The 16,831-nt window shown below is 40.8% G+C and overlaps 1 protein-coding gene across 1 annotated transcript in view; it reads left to right on the forward strand.

Moving 5' to 3' along the window:
- Positions 1-4,807: 4,807 nt before the first annotated feature.
- The window catches only part of LOC128737077 (uncharacterized), a 42,394-nt gene continuing 30,370 nt past the window's right edge, over positions 4,808-16,831 (forward strand). The window contains exon 1 of the mRNA XM_053831635.1: positions 4,808-4,961. The gene's annotated coding sequence lies outside the window, so the exon portion shown is untranslated. The remainder of the gene's footprint in view (positions 4,962-16,831) is intronic.

The following is a 16,831-nucleotide window of genomic DNA, read 5'->3' on the forward strand; positions in this document are numbered from 1 at the left end:
ACCATTTCCAATTTGCCGAATTTCATTATCAGTTGTGGGAGTCGCGCAATAAGTCTTAGTGTGACTCAAGTACCCAATATATGGAAAATCCAAAATTTTCGCATATGTGCTCCTGTAGTCACATATATCATTTAGGCCGAGCAAGTTAATATTTTCCTGCTTGGCCAATGTCCCAGCTACCATTTCCAATTTGCCGAATTTCATTATCAGTTGTGGGAGTCGCGCAATAAGTCTTAGTGTGACTCAAGTACCCAATATATGGAAAATCCTAAATTTTCGCATATGTGCTCCTGTAGTCACATATATCATTTAGGCCGAGCAAGTTAATATTTTCCTGCTTGGCCAATGTCCCAGCTACCATTTCCAATTCGCCGAATTTCATTATCAGTTGTGGGAGTCGCGCAATAAGTCTTAGTGTGACTCAAGTACCCAATATATGGAAAATCCAAAATTTTCGCATATGTGCTCCTTTAGTCACATATATCATTTAGGCCGAGCAAGTTTATATTTTCCTGCTTGGCCAATGTCCCAGCTACCATTTCCAATTTGCCGAATTTCATTATCAGTTGTGGGAGTCGCGCAATAAGTCTTAGTGTGACTAAGTACCCAATATATGGAAAATCCTAAATTTTCGCATATGTGCTCCTGTAGTCACATATATCATTTAGGCCGAGCAAGTTAATACTTTCCTGCTTGGCCAATGTCCCAGCTACCATTTCCAATTTGCCGAATTTCATTATCAGTTGTGGGAGTCGCGCAATAAGTCTTAGTGTGACTCAAGTACCCAATATATGGAAAATCCAAAATTTTCGCATATGTGCTCCTGTAGTCACATATATCATTTAGGCCGAGCAAGTTAATATTTTCCTGCTTGGCCAATGTCCCAGCTACCATTTCCAATTTGCCGAATTTCATTATCAGTTGTGGGAGTCGCGCAATAAGTCTTAGTGTGACTCAAGTACCCAATATATGGAAAATCCTAAATTTTCGCATATGTGCTCCTGTAGTCACATATATCATTTAGGCCGAGCAAGTTAATATTTTCCTGCTTGGCCAATGTCCCAGCTACCATTTCCAATTCGCCGAATTTCATTATCAGTTGTGGGAGTCGCGCAATAAGTCTTAGTGTGACTCAAGTACCCAATATATGGAAAATCCAAAATTTTCGCATATGTGCTCCTTTAGTCACATATATCATTTAGGCCGAGCAAGTTAATATTTTCCTGCTTGGCCAATGTCCCAGCTACCATTTCCAATTTGCCGAATTTCATTATCAGTTGTGGGAGTCGCGCAATAAGTCTTAGTGTGACTCAAGTACCCAATATATGGAAAATCCTAAATTTTCGCATATGTGCTCCTGTAGTCACATATATCATTTAGGCCGAGCAAGTTAATATTTTCCTGCTTGGCCAATGTCCCAGCTACCATTTCCAATTTGCCGAATTTCATTATCAGTTGTGGGAGTCGCGCAATAAGTCTTAGTGTGACTCAAGTACCCAATATATGGAAAATCCTAAATTTTCGCATATGTGCTCCTGTAGTCACATATATCATTTAGGCCGAGCAAGTTAATATTTTCCTGCTTGGCCAATGTCCCAGCTACCATTTCCAATTCGCCGAATTTCATTATCAGTTGTGGGAGTCGCGCAATAAGTCTTAGTGTGACTCAAGTACCCAATATATGGAAAATCCAAAATTTTCGCATATGTGCTCCTTTAGTCACATATATCATTTAGGCCGAGCAAGTTAATATTTTCCTGCTTGGCCAATGTCCCAGCTACCATTTCCAATTTGCCGAATTTCATTATCAGTTGTGGGAGTCGCGCAATAAGTCTTAGTGTGACTCAAGTACCCAATATATGGAAAATCCTAAATTTTCGCATATGTGCTCCTGTAGTCACATATATCATTTAGGCCGAGCAAGTTAATATTTTCCTGCTTGGCCAATGTCCCAGCTACCATTTCCAATTTGCCGAATTTCATTATCAGTTGTGGGAGTCGCGCAATAAGTCTTAGTGTGACTCAAGTACCCAATATATGGAAAATCCAAAATTTTCGCATATGTGCTCCTGTAGTCACATATATCATTTAGGCCGAGCAAGTTAATATTTTCCTGCTTGGCCAATGTCCCAGCTACCATTTTCAATTTGCCGAATTTCATTATCAGTTGTGGGAGTCGCGCAATAAGTCTTAGTGTGACTCAAGTACCCAATATATGGAAAATCCTAAATTTTCGCATATGTGCTCCTGTAGTCACATATATCATTTAGGCCGAGCAAGTTAATATTTTCCTGCTTGACCAATGTCCCAGCTACCATTTCCAATTTGCCGAATTTCATTATCAGTTGTGGGAGTCGCGCAATAAGTCTTAGTGTGACTAAGTACCCAATATATGGAAAATCCTAAATGTTCGCATATGTGCTCCTGTAGTCACATATATCATTTAGGCCGAGCAAGTTAATACTTTCCTGCTTGGCCAATGTCCCAGCTACCATTTCCAATTTGCCGAATTTCATTATCAGTTGTGGGAGTCGCGCAATAAGTCTTAGTGTGACTCAAGTACCCAATATATGGAAAATCCAAAATTTTCGCATATGTGCTCCTTTAGTCACATATATCATTTAGGCCGAGCAAGTTAATATTTTCCTGCTTGGCCAATGTCCCAGCTACCATTTCCAATTTGCCGAATTTCATTATCAGTTGTGGGAGTCGCGCAATAAGTCTTAGTGTGACTCAAGTACCCAATATATGGAAAATCCTAAATTTTCGCATATGTGCTCCTGTAGTCACATATATCATTTAGGCCGAGCAAGTTAATATTTTCCTGCTTGGCCAATGTCCCAGCTACCATTTCCAATTTGCCGAATTTCATTATCAGTTGTGGGAGTCGCGCAATAAGTCTTAGTGTGACTCAAGTACCCAATATATGGAAAATCCTAAATTTTCGCATATGTGCTCCTGTAGTCACATATATCATTTAGGCCGAGCAAGTTAATATTTTCCTGCTTGGCCAATGTCCCAGCTACCATTTCCAATTTGCCGAATTTCATTATCAGTTGTGGGAGTCGCGCAATAAGTCTTAGTGTGACTCAAGTACCCAATATATGGAAAATCCAAAATTTTCGCATATGTGCTCCTGTAGTCACATATATCATTTAGGCCGAGCAAGTTAATATTTTCCTGCTTGGCCAATGTCCCAGCTACCATTTCCAATTTGCCGAATTTCATTATCAGTTGTGGGAGTCGCGCAATAAGTCTTAGTGTGACTAAGTACCCAATATATGGAAAATCCTAAATTTTCGCATATGTGCTCCTGTAGTCACATATATCATTTAGGCCGAGCAAGTTAATACTTTCCTGCTTGGCCAATGTCCCAGCTACCATTTCCAATTTGCCGAATTTCATTATCAGTTGTGGGAGTCGCGCAATAAGTCTTAGTGTGACTCAAGTACCCAATATATGGAAAATCCAAAATTTTCGCATATGTGCTCCTTTAGTCACATATATCATTTAGGCCGAGCAAGTTAATATTTTCCTGCTTGGCCAATGTCCCAGCTACCATTTCCAATTTGCCGAATTTCATTATCAGTTGTGGGAGTCGCGCAATAAGTCTTAGTGTGACTCAAGTACCCAATATATGGAAAATCCAAAATTTTCGCATATGTGCTCCTGTAGTCACATATATCATTTAGGCCGAGCAAGTTAATATTTTCCTGCTTGGCCAATGTCCCAGCTACCATTTCCAATTTGCCGAATTTCATTATCAGTTGTGGGAGTCGCGCAATAAGTCTTAGTGTGACTCAAGTACCCAATATATGGAAAATCCAAAATTTTCGCATATGTGCTCCTGTAGTCACATATATCATTTAGGCCGAGCAAGTTAATATTTTCCTGCTTGGCCAATGTCCCAGCTACCATTTCCAATTTGCCGAATTTCATTATCAGTTGTGGGAGTCGCGCAATAAGTCTTAGTGTGACTCAAGTACCCAATATATGGAAAAACCAAAATTTTCGCATATGTGCTCCTGTAGTCACATATATCATTTAGGCCGAGCAAGTTAATATTTTCCTGCTTGGCCAATGTCCCAGCTACCATTTCCAATTTGCCGAATTTCATTATCAGTTGTGGGAGTCGCGCAATAAGTCTTAGTGTGACTAAGTACCCAATATATGGAAAATCCTAAATTTTCGCATATGTGCTCCTGTAGTCACATATATCATTTAGGCCGAGCAAGTTAATACTTTCCTGCTTGGCCAATGTCCCAGCTACCATTTCCAATTTGCCGAATTTCATTATCAGTTGTGGGAGTCGCGCAATAAGTCTTAGTGTGACTCAAGTACCCAATATATGGAAAATCCTAAATTTTCGCATATGTGCTCCTGTAGTCACATATATCATTTAGGCCGAGCAAGTTAATATTTTCCTGCTTGGCCAATGTCCCAGCTATTATTTCCAATTTGCCAAATTTCATTATCGGTTGCGGGAAATTTCGTTTGAGGTGGACAGTCTTGCATATTTGGTTTAGTTATTTGTACTCTTTCTGTGAGAAAATCATTTTGGTAGGTAAGTTCCGGATTTTAGTTTTAGTGTCCGCCACATCAAAGATTAGCGCTGTCAAATTAGTTCGTTTGTGAAATATTTCAACCCGCGAAATATTCCATTTTGGTAGGTCCGCGGTTGGGTAGGTAGTTTCCCTCAAGTTGTAGAGTGTGTAGGGTAGGGTATCCGTGATGACGCAGAGTCTATGTTGATGTAAACATAATCACAGCGATGACGGTGCTTCAGCTCTTTTTGTGTGTTTTTTGTAAGGAAAGGAAGGAGAGAAGTAGTTTAGCTTTTATTTTTACTACCATTTCGTTAGCAATTTAATGAGTTTATGCGGGAAAAGAGAGAGAGAGTAATATTTTCGGTTGTGTTTTGCCCTTTACTTGTATTTCGATAATTCATAATGGGATTTCCTGTAAGTACGAAAAGGTTTGGACATCTTCTTTTGCACCTACCAACACTAAAGTCACTAAAGTCCTATAATATAAGGTTTTGCACGGGCGAGCATAACCTCATTTCTTTGACGTCTATCAGTGGTTTATTTACATGGACTTGGAACATGGATTAACAAGTTGAAACTGAATATTGCTTAAGGCCTTAACGGCAAGTCAGAAAAGCACAAAAACTGCCATTCTGAGTAGTTTGGAGGGCGACACCACTGGATAATACGCTTTTAAAACGTTTAACTCCAATTTATGCATATCGCGTTCGCCTAACAAATAGTAAACAAACCACGAGTGGATGTCAAAGGCCCATACACGTACGTACATGTTGGCAGGAAATGTTGGTGATTCATGTTCGTCCAACACGCTCGCTTGTGTGTGAGTGCCACGAACCAAACTGGCAGAAGAAAATGTTCGGCTCGGCGCTCGGTCGGAATGAACCTCTAAAGGCCCCCATACACGTACGCATATGTTGGGTTGGAAATGAACAAAATGTTGGAGGTTCATTCCGACCGAGCGCCGAGCCAAACATTTTCTTCTGTCAGCTTGGTTCGTGGCACTCACACACAAGCGAGCGTGTTGGACGAACATGAATTCACCAACATTTTCGGCCAACATGTACGTACGTGTATGGGGGCCTTAACATTCTGTTCATTTCCAACCCAACATATGCGTACGTGTATGGGGGCCTTTAAGTCAAATGGGTGAATTGCGTTCATTCCGGTTCATTCGTGACGTCACCTTGCAAAACCTTATAAAGTGTAAGGTGAGCATACCCTCACTTCTTTGACGTCTATCAGTGGTTTGTTTACATGGACTTAGAACGTGGGTTAACATGTTGAAACTGAATATTGCTTAAAGGCCTTAACGGCAGCCAGAAAAGCACAAAAACTGCCATTCCGAGTAGTTTGGAGGGCGACACTGCTGGATAATACGCTTTTAAAACTACCTCTCCAATTTTTGCATATCGCGTTCACCTAACAAATAGTAAACAAACCACGAGCAGATCCCTGTCACGAGTCACGACAGTTATCAGCTGAAGCCGCCTCCGATAGCGGTGGTAATAGAGGTAGACAACAAATTTTGAAACAAAATTTAAACGAGACAACGCATGTATTTAATGCTGCGCAGTATGACGAAAGCAGCGTGTTGTTTCCCTTTTTTTGTTTATCGTAAAAAATAAGACTATCAAAAGTCAGAATTTTTCCTATCTTATGTTGCCAATAACACAAAAAAACGAACATCGTTCATTATCTACATCCTACATGCAACATATTTTCTGAACCATAAAACCCTATGATTGCGTAATTCTTACAGATGCTGTCAAAATCGAGCCAGCAAGCCTGGCTCAAACGGCTTCAAGAAAAATGTATGAGAATGACGTTCGTGCCAGGGATGTGAACACGAGTGGATGTCAAATGGGTGAATTGTGTTCATTCCGGTTCATTCGTGACCGGAATGAACGCAATTCACTCATTTGACATCCACTCGTGGTTTGTTTACTATTTGTTAGACGAACGCGATATGCATAAATTGAAGTTAAATGTTTTAAAAGCGTATTATCCAGCAGTGCTCCAGCCCTCCAAACTACCATGTACCCCCGCTGGAATGACCTTATTTAATCTGAACATTTTTAATCTGTACCCCGCTGGTATGAATGCATTCACATTAAAAATTGCTCAAGCGTCACACACAATTGGCGGTTAAGTTGACCGGGTAAATTGAAAAAAGCAAAAAAAGTTAATGCGTTAAAGCTTTGGCAATACAGCTCATATGCAACTTACCTCTCTTCAGCACCTAAAATAGACCATATTAGTTGAAACTGTCGAGCCAATTTCCTCTTCTACAATCCAGATGTGTAGAATTCGCGCATATTCGAAATGATTTCGAAACGTTTGTTTTCGTCAAACCAAAACAACTAGTTCATAGGGTGCGCACCTTGTGCGTATGTGAAAATGAATAGAGTTACCAAATATTCAGATTAAAAATGAATTCACCTAATCTGAACGTGGTGTTTTTCATATTAGCGGGGGTTGAGTGTAAACAAATAGTTGATAAAAATATTTGGAATATGACACTTTGGAAACAACACTAAATGATACCAATAGTCGAAATTTAATTTGTTTCGCCAAAATAGCTTATTTACTAATAGTGGAAATTACCATCGGCGTCAGATTTCTGCAAATAGTTTTTAGTTTTTCAATTTTTTTCACATTGGAAAGGTTATGATCACCACATATTGTCTCAAACAGCTTGGAATACTTCTAGGAGAAGAAAACTATGGATCTTGAACAGATTTTAATCGGTTTACTGGGAATTTGGCTGCCTGTTCATTTTACCCCCCCTGTTCATTTTACCCACAGTTCCCCTACACTTCAAACATGCTGCCACTAACCGATCGCCTATCGATAGCATTGTTGGCCCAGTCGGCATCCGTGTACACCTCTAAAACTTTCCTTTCATTTCGTCGGTACACAAGACTCAGAAACTTTCAAGTAACGCAGAGTCCGTTTCAAGTGTGTCCAGTGATTGTCCGACAACTTTGCTACTGACTGAAGAAGTTCACACTGGCTCCAGATCTGGTCGTGTTGTAAGGACGCGTGCAGTCACGATAGGGTTGTTTAGTGCGCTTCTCACCAACAAACATTTTTGTTGAATAACAGCTTGCGAACGCTTGTTACTTAGTAATTAGCTGTATAATGGTTGAACAAGCTACTATTAAAAAAAAATGTTTGGTTGACCCCTCGCCTTTCATCAGCTTCAGCCTATTTTCCATCGGCGTCAAATAGGGCTTGCAATCTTGCATGTTAAACTGTCAAAACATCTTGATCCGATCCATTCGTAGGACTCCCGGTTCACTTTCGTAATCGATCGATATCCCGAGAAAGCTCTTAATTTCTCCAATATCCGTCATCTCGAATTCACGTGAAAGTAAACTCTTCAAGCGTTCAAAGGCCTTTAATGTTGAACCCGCAATCATAATATCGTCTAAGTATAAATCGATAAAAATAATTCCAACGTTCGTTTTCTGTGTATAAAGACATTGATCGCTAAAGCTTCGTTTTAAGTCCATGGGCAAGTAGCCAAAACTTATATAGCGGTTGGCACTTTTAAACTACTAGGAATATGGGCAGAAGTAAATTTTAGAAAGCTTCGAAAATAGAAGTTGCAGTTTACAAAGGACCCTGAATATGAAGTTTCACTTTTCCGATTTTTTTGTTTTTCTTGAATATAGGGGAAAGGCGGTAAAGACGGACACCTTAAGGTTAAGACTCAATATCTACTCAAATATAACTGTATTGATCGCAATTGTCATACAAACTGAAAGTTTAACTTTCTGTCTAATATAGCTACAATATTTGCTAGTAAATTTCTTCCAAAATTTGTTCTTTTGAACGTCTTTGTTTACTATACTGGGACTGGGTAGCACTTTTGTGAAAACGAAAATAGAAGTGTAACGTTTGAATGAAAGATTTCAAATGGTAAGAACTACTAAACTGCTGAATGAAAGTGGACAATTTGGATGTCGTTGGATAGTTAAAAGAACCAGCAATTTTATGGAGGGGGTAAGAGAGCAATTTTATGGAGGGCGTAAGAGGGGGGGGGGGCTCCTATACAAATGAAATACAAATTTCCTCTATGACCTCATCAAGCAAATGGAACCAAATTTGGCATATGGGAGTTTTATATGGCAAGAGTTTTTTCTATGGTGTACTAAGACCCATCCGTCTTTTAACAGGGGGGGGGGGGGGGGCTCCTATATAAATGAAACACAAATTTCCTCAGAACGTGCTTTGGATTTAATGTTATTTGTGAATGTAATTGTGTATTTGTCAAGCTACGCATAATCATATTTAATACAATAATCTGTGGGCTGGTCATTCATTACTATTTTAACCTTTATGATGCACACAAATGATGTTTAATAGAAACCTCTATGTCTCAATGGTTGCAGGCGTTGTGTTTATGAATCCCCGTCCACGTATTTTCAAAACCACCATTGCATTCAATGCAGAATTGAATCTGAATATTTCGCTGTTCTCTTATAAGAACTGTTTATAAGAATCTGAGAGTGTCATTGTTTAAGTGAATATTTATTCACTTAAACAATGGCACTCTCAGATTCTTATAAACATCTTATAAACTTCACCCTTTTGTACAACCCTTAGGGCTGCATACCTTGTAGTTTTTTAATACCATACACATTGCGTATAAAAAAGAGTTTCTGCGCATGGCACATAAGAAGGGCTCCATATAAAGTAGCGGCCAAAATTGCCGAATGTCAAATTTCACATTTTAGCACATGCTTAAACGCGGTTTTGTAGTAAATTGTCTATATTTTTATGATTCGTGAATAAAATTTTGAAAGAAAAAAAATGTCATGTAGAAATAAGCCGTCAAAGTTGCCCATTTCAAAAGTTTGAAAAATGAGTCATTTTGAAAAAGTCAAAAAATTAAATAGTTATCGCGGATGTAAATATTATTGTTATATATTATTTTAAAACTGATATTTTAGCCTATTAAAAAATGAAATGAAAACAAATTTAAACTCAATGTGGTGCGCCATACGCTACTTATAATAAAAATGAAATTTTCACAAACTTTAATCAAAAAAACAACTCTTGTCGCCTCTTGTCGCCGCAGTTTCTAACAGTGCGTCTGAAAGCTCGAAGTATGTTGTATCAAAACATGAATTGAAAGTTTGCTATAATTTGACGTTTTCCGAAAAAAAATAATTTTAAAATTGTCATATTTTTAGCAAGTCTTTGAAATTTTAAGTACTCTTTCAACAAATTTGTTTATCTTTGTTACTAAATTTATTTAGTACCTGAAGAGAGTTTCAATGACAAAATGGGAGAATCCCCGCGAGAAAGAAAATTTTTTTTTGTCAAGCAAATATTTATATCGGTAACATTTGATCATTTTTCCCCAAATCACCCTAAATATGAGTTCTTATATGTTTAAATCATTTCTTTTGTTACAAATATAATCTAGATTCAATTTGAAACTAAAAAATAATTTTGGCCAAAAATCGCAATTTTTCGACTATTGTGCATGGGTGGGAAAGACGGAAACTTGATATGGAAAAGACGGACACTCGCAAAGAGGTGTTACGCCTGGTTAAATGATCAGTGTTACGATACCGCATATACGGCAACACTGCCCAACATCGCAGATGACGTTTATGTTGGCTAGAGGGGTAATGAAGAGTGAAGATAAATAAAAACTCCATCGCAAAGTGTTCTGAAAAGCTAAATAGAAAGTGTTTCGAGGCAAATCATTTCAATCAGTTACCATTTAACGTGCGTAATAGTACAGGGTTAGCAAAATAGCGCCTGATAAGTGGTAGAAGAAAGTGATTGAAGTGATACAGCAACTGTTGAAATCCACCAGTAGCCCGGGATACTTACCTGTACAGAATAATTACCGTAACCAACCGTAAATCCGTTGTAAGTAGCCTAAAACAAAATGTGTAATATTGTATACTTACCAGATTCAATCCGTATTTACAACCGCGAAAGTAAAGTAGGGTAGCGCACCCCAAGTTGACCCTAAGCAAAACGCACTTACCAAACCGTAAGTTGTAGTAAATATTAAGGCAAAATAAAATAAACGAAATTAGATATTAATAGGTATACTGCGATCGGCGTAGGATAGGAAGAAGGTGTAAACGATAAACAGTGAAACCACTTCTTGTAAGTCGAATGTATACATTTTCTGTATTTAATCTAACGCAAAAATACATTACAGTTTGAGCATTACCGAAAAATAATCGGTTGCTACAGAAAATTGGTTCGTATCCGAACATTCTCAAAAAGAAGTGACTAAAACCGGTCATAAGAGATGTCGGATGTACCCCGTGATGCACCTTCCGCTCCTAGAGCTCCATCGGAGAGCGAGTTTCTGGACTTAACTATGACCCCGTGCGAGATTTGCGGCCCGTCGACGTGTGACGAGTAAATGATTGACTGTGACAGTTGTGCGAAATGGTTCCATTCCCGATGTGTAGGAGTCGCGGAAGATTCGTTTCCGGAAAAGTGGTACTGCCAAAGTAAAGCTTGTCAGCAGGAGTACCAGAAGCAGCAAAAAGATGCCCAAAGGCAGACTCGTGGAAAAAAGACCGCCGTAGAGTCTGACAAACCCAGTGCCACCGTACGCAAGGGCACCTCCGACATCGAACAGAGGATGAAGGAGCTGGAGGAGAAGCGAAAGCGACAGGACAAAGAGCTGGAGGCGGAAATGCAGCTGCAGCAAATGGAAAGAAGAATGCAGCGCGACTTTGAGAGAAAAAAGTTGGAAATGGAGATCAGATTGCGGGACGAAGAAGAAGAAGAAAGGAGAGCTCTGCAAGAAGAGATTCTGCAGAAGAAGAGGATGCAGATCGAGCGAATGAAAGCAAGTCAGCGGTCATTCGAGCAACAGGTGGCCGAGCTCGACAGAGAATTGAAGGAGCTTTCTGTCATCAAAAACCCGATGGTGGTCGCCAAACAACCAAAAAGGGTCTCTCCAAGGGAAGGTAGAGGTGAAACGCTGAAGCAGGATCAGGCGAACGCCAATAAGTTGGCTAGAGACAAGGACGCAGTAGGGGAGTTCGATGACGATGAGTTTGATGAGGATTCGGAGTGCAGCCAGCACACCAATCCGTTCACTGGCAACAATACACCACAAAATTGTACGAACGTGGGTGTTGTCAGCCGAAACAGCCTGGGTCAACAAGTCGGGCCTACACGAGCACAGCTAGTGGCGAGAAGCGGTTTAACGACCAAGCTTCCGAAATTTTCGGGTCAACCAAGGCAGTGGCCATTGTTTTATGCTTCCTACAAAGCATCGAACGATGCATGTGGCTACATGAATCACGAAAATCTGGTTCGGCTGCAGGAGTGTTTGGAAGGTAGAGCATTGGAACTGGTGGCTGGTCAGCTGCTTCTCCCCGAGTCGGTTCCAAGAGTCATCGAAAAGCTACGGCGGCATTATGGGCGTCCGGAGCAACTGCTTCAAGAGTTCTTGGACCAAGTCAACGAGCTAGAACCACCAAAAACTGACAACTTGAAGAGTTTCATACCGTTTGGGAACACGGTGGAGCAGCTTTATGAGCATTTGGAAGCTGCGGGACTTCGACACCACCTCGTTAATCCATTGCTAATTAGGCAACTTGTGGCAAAGATTCCGGACCGCGAGAAACGGGAGTGGGTACACTACCAAAGGAGAAATGCCGGCGGAGAACCAACACTACGAACGCTTACGGATTTCCTAATGGAGATAGTCGACGATGCCTGCGATGCGAACGTCGACGTGCAAGATACACGCTATCAGTCCGAAGGTGTTCCATAGCCCAGAAGGGAAACGTCGGAAGGGAGAGGTGTGTTGCTTAGCCACAGTGAAGCTTGCAGTTCGGGTGATATTTCAAGCGAGCAAAGGGAGCTAAAACCTTGCAAAGTATGCCAGAGTACAGGACACCGCCTGCGTCACTGTGATCGTTTTGGTAGAATGCGGTATAGCGAACGTTTGAGGATGGTTAACCGGGAGAAACTATGCATTGTATGCCTAAACGAGCATGGCGGTCAGTGTAAGTTCCGAATAAGCTGCAACATTGGCTATTGTACAGAGCGTCACAATCCGCTAATGCACCCCGTTGAAAGTGCGGTAGGGATGAGCGCGCATATTCGCAATGATTCGGCCGTGATATTCAGAATAGTTCCCGTACAGCTGCACTGTGGCGAAAAGACGATAACAGTGCTTGCATTCCTGGATGAGGGTGCTTCGGTAACGTTGGTGGAGAAGAAATTGGCAGATCGGTTAGGTGTGGTTGGCGTTCAAGAAGGCCTGACCCTCAAGTGGACAGCCAATGTCAAGCGCGAGGAAAAAGATTCGCAACGGATGAATTTGTGGGCATCTGGTGTCGGTGATGGTACAAATAAGCTACTGTTGCGAGATGTCCGGACCGTTGGTAAGCTTATGTTGCCTCGCCAGAAGTTGGACAGAGAGAATCTTACCGCGAAATACGACCACTTGCGAGGGTTACCAATAGAGTCGTACAATGGTCAACCAGAATTACTGATCGGATTAAACAACATCCACTCGTTTGCGCCATTGGAAGCAAAGGCGGGTACAGCCGTAGAACCGATCGCAGTTCGATGCAAGCTCGGGTGGACTGTTTATGGAACGAATACTCTGGAAATTTCAAACCTAGAAACTAATAGGACTGCTGGTAATCTTGATAATTCTAACTCTTCAAGTCAGCGGACTGCTCCAAGAAATCTAAGCCCTGGAATATCCAACCAACAGGGTGTGCTAGGCCGCAGTCGACTGGCATCCGGTAGCGTTATTGCCTGTGTCACCACACCTATCAGTAATATCCTTCGAAAGGGCCAGGTCATTATCAAACAAGCTTTAGCTGAAAAGGCTGAGGAAAACGGCGAAAAAGATAAGGGCCCCGATAAAGATGAATTTATGAAGAAGTTTTCTTTGTTCGCTGCTGAAGTGATGCTGGACAGCCTGAAGCGACAAATCGATGAGAGGCGACATCAACAAAACCGAGATAGTTCGAAGTCAATGATTATTCCGACTGAGTCTCTGTTGGTACGTGAGTTTAGTGAACTAAAGGTGCCGAAAAAGCTCATACGTGGCTCAGTAAACAAAATTGTGAACGAAATAAAGGTCGAACTGTGGAAGCAAATTCAAGAAGATGTTAATCCACGGCAGTTCTACAATGGGATAAAGGAGAATGTGAACACCAACTGCAGCAGAGATCCCGGGTATTACCGGCAATAACGACGGTTTCTTCGAAGTACAGAAATCGTAAAAAGGTTGGTTAGACGTGTCAGATAGGCAGAAGTAAGGTGGTGGTAAAGTTAATATAGCGGTATTAGAGAATCGGTAAATCCGGAAATGCCAGATGTTACGGGCGGGGGTGTTACGATACCGCATATACGGCAACACTGCCCAACATCGCAGATGACGTTTATGTTGGCTAGAGGGGTAATGAAGAGTGAAGTATCCGAACAATCAGTATTGAGAAAGATTAAGATATTTCATCATTTATTTAGGAAAGAATCGGTTCGGGAAATACTTCCGGTTATTTTTAAATGTATAATATGTAGGTATCTGCATTATTAAATCGCTGAGATAGGCAAAAGAATTCTAAATCTTTGTGTTCGTCTCTCCCGACTTGGTTATTATCTTTTCAAACTTCAATAACTTTTTACTGAACATTTGAAAATTCACCCAAATATGGTTTTTAACGATTTACAGGCTATTCTTCGCACACAAAATTACATCGGCTAACGGCTTGCGGTGTCCGTCTTTACCGTCTATTTCAAACCCCAGATAGTTATAGTTATCCATTTGGCAGGGTGACACACGCCCTGATGTACCTGGAAATATCCTGATTTTCAAAACGAAATTCTGCTTTACGGAAGAAATTGAAATACCGTTCTGATTCAAACTTCGAACACTTAAGCTATGCTGAAACTTTGTTCAAAGAAAAATGCTCGAATTGTTTGTTATTTTACCCTCTCAAATGGTTTAACAGGATAGGTTTAACAGGTTTAAATGGACAATTGATTTATTTTCTTGGGAAAATGTTCAAAATGGCGATAAAGTGCATTGGGGACTAAAGCCCACGGTCGGCAAGGTCCATTTGCTAGGGGGGGGGGCTAAATCTCTCTTAGGGAGGGCTTAGCCCCCCCCATAGCTCCCCCTATTTCCGCCAATGATAAAATATAGTTTTACTTTTTTTTTTTGTTAGATTATAGTCACTTTAACAGCTTATGTCATTCGTGACTTCTGCGGGGTTGGGATTTGAACCCGGGTCCTCGGCGTGAGAGGCGTGAATGCTAACCACTACGCCGGGACTGACCCCGATATATAGTTTTACTTTGAAAAACACTAAAAAGGTACAATTCGGTTTTGATTCAAACTTCGAACACATTCCGGTAGCCAACTGGAAGGTGACATCGTTGAAAACAGCGGCAAACGCAGCGGCCCCATATTGCTGCCTTGTGGAACTCCAGATACGTTCGTAAATTGACAGGATATAAAAGAACCAAGCTTTACACCAAGTAATCTACCACGCAGGTAGGTGCTTAGCTCATCTCTTGACTTGCACTGAGACGAGAAAGTTTGCATAACCCCTAAGTAGATGCCTCCCGGCAACGTAATATAATTTGGTTTGTCACGTCACTCGCCCTGCAGAATAGATCTTGTTTTGGGTTTGTAGGCAGCATTAAAACGATATTGGACACATGGTTTTTCTTCAAATTTTATCTATCCCTTTTTCAAAGATATCTGGTGAAAATACCGAATTGCTTTCTGAAGGTACGTATATTTTTTCACAATTTTAAATTTTCTGGAGATATCAAAAAAGAAAACAACATTATGAGTAAATGCAAAACTGCAACACTTCGTACATGCAGGTTACTTGGCAAAATTGTTCATTTTACAAGTGCTGCACGTTATCACATTTTTTATTTATTTATTTTATTTGATACATTCATCTGACAATGTCTTAATGAAGGTCACACAAACTCTTACAAAGCATCAGTTCTTGACAATTTTTGAACAAAAATTCGAGTAGGCTCTCCAAATTCGTGCAGTTCTTCAACCCGAGTGAACATCCGGATGCATGACGTCACTGGTTCGTGGTACCCAAACGTGGTTCGGTGAAATTCCATGTGCAATAAGGCCGTAGTTCGCAGAGATCTTTGAGATGCTCAGAAATTCACTTTTGAAAGCAGCGTCGGCGAATCAATGTCGTTGTTCAAAATTTTTGCTACAAACGTTGCCTGCTGAACTTTTCTGCGCCGTTCTAGTGTGTCCAAACTGAGCAGAAGACAACGTTCACGATAAGGAGGGAGATTCTCTGGGTCTCTCCAAGGCAACTCTCTAAGGGCAATACGGATAAATCGTCTTTGGATGCGTTCGATTCTTAGAATCCAGGTGAGCTGATGTGGTTGCCAAATCACGCAGGCGTTTTCAAGCAAAGGACGAACTAGTGCACAGTATAAAGATTTCAAGCAGTGAGGGTCCTTAAAATCTCTTCCGATTTTGGAGATAAATCCTAGCTGTCGGGATGCTTTGGAAATAATATCAGAACGGTGAGCGTTAAACATAAGTTTGGAGTCGAGTAAGATGCCGAGGTCGCTAACTTGCTCTACCTTCCGGAGAGTATTTCCATTTATATTGTAGTCAAAGATGATAGAGCTTTGAGTGCGATGAAACGTTATAACGTCACATTTTGCTGTGCTCACTATCAAGTAGTTGATCTTACACCAATTCATGAAGCCATCTAACAATTTTTGGAGCCGACGGCAGTCGTCGATGGAGCGCACGGTAAGAAACAGTTTAAGATCGTCAGCGTAGATAAGTGCGCATCCAGTTTCTAGTACCATAACTACATCGTTAAAAAACAATATGAACAGCAAGGGCCCCATATTGCTTCCTTGAGGAACACCAGACTTATTTGTAAACACAGATGAAACAGTAGATTCTAACTTGACTTGCAAGACTCTATCGCGTAAATATGATTCAAGCCAAGCCAATAGCTGCTCTGAGGCTCCCAAACGATGCAATTTCCGCAGAAGGATGCAATGATCGATCCGGTCGAATGCAGCTTTTATGTCCGTGTAAACTGCGTCGACTTGTGCTTTTTCTTCAAGTTGCGTGATGCAGAAGGAGGTGAAGTCGAGTAGATTGGTGGAAACCGATCGGCCAGGCATGAATCCGTGCTGGTGGGCTGATATATAATATTTGGTATGGTTAAGCATGGCAGTGGCCACAATAATTTCAAAAAGTTTGGAAGCTGCAGACAAGCTGGTAATTCCTCTGTAGTTCCTAACATTCC

The sequence above is a fragment of the Sabethes cyaneus genome, chromosome 2 (genome assembly GCF_943734655.1).
Source record: "Sabethes cyaneus chromosome 2, idSabCyanKW18_F2, whole genome shotgun sequence".
Taxonomy (NCBI): Eukaryota; Metazoa; Arthropoda; class Insecta; order Diptera; family Culicidae; genus Sabethes; species Sabethes cyaneus.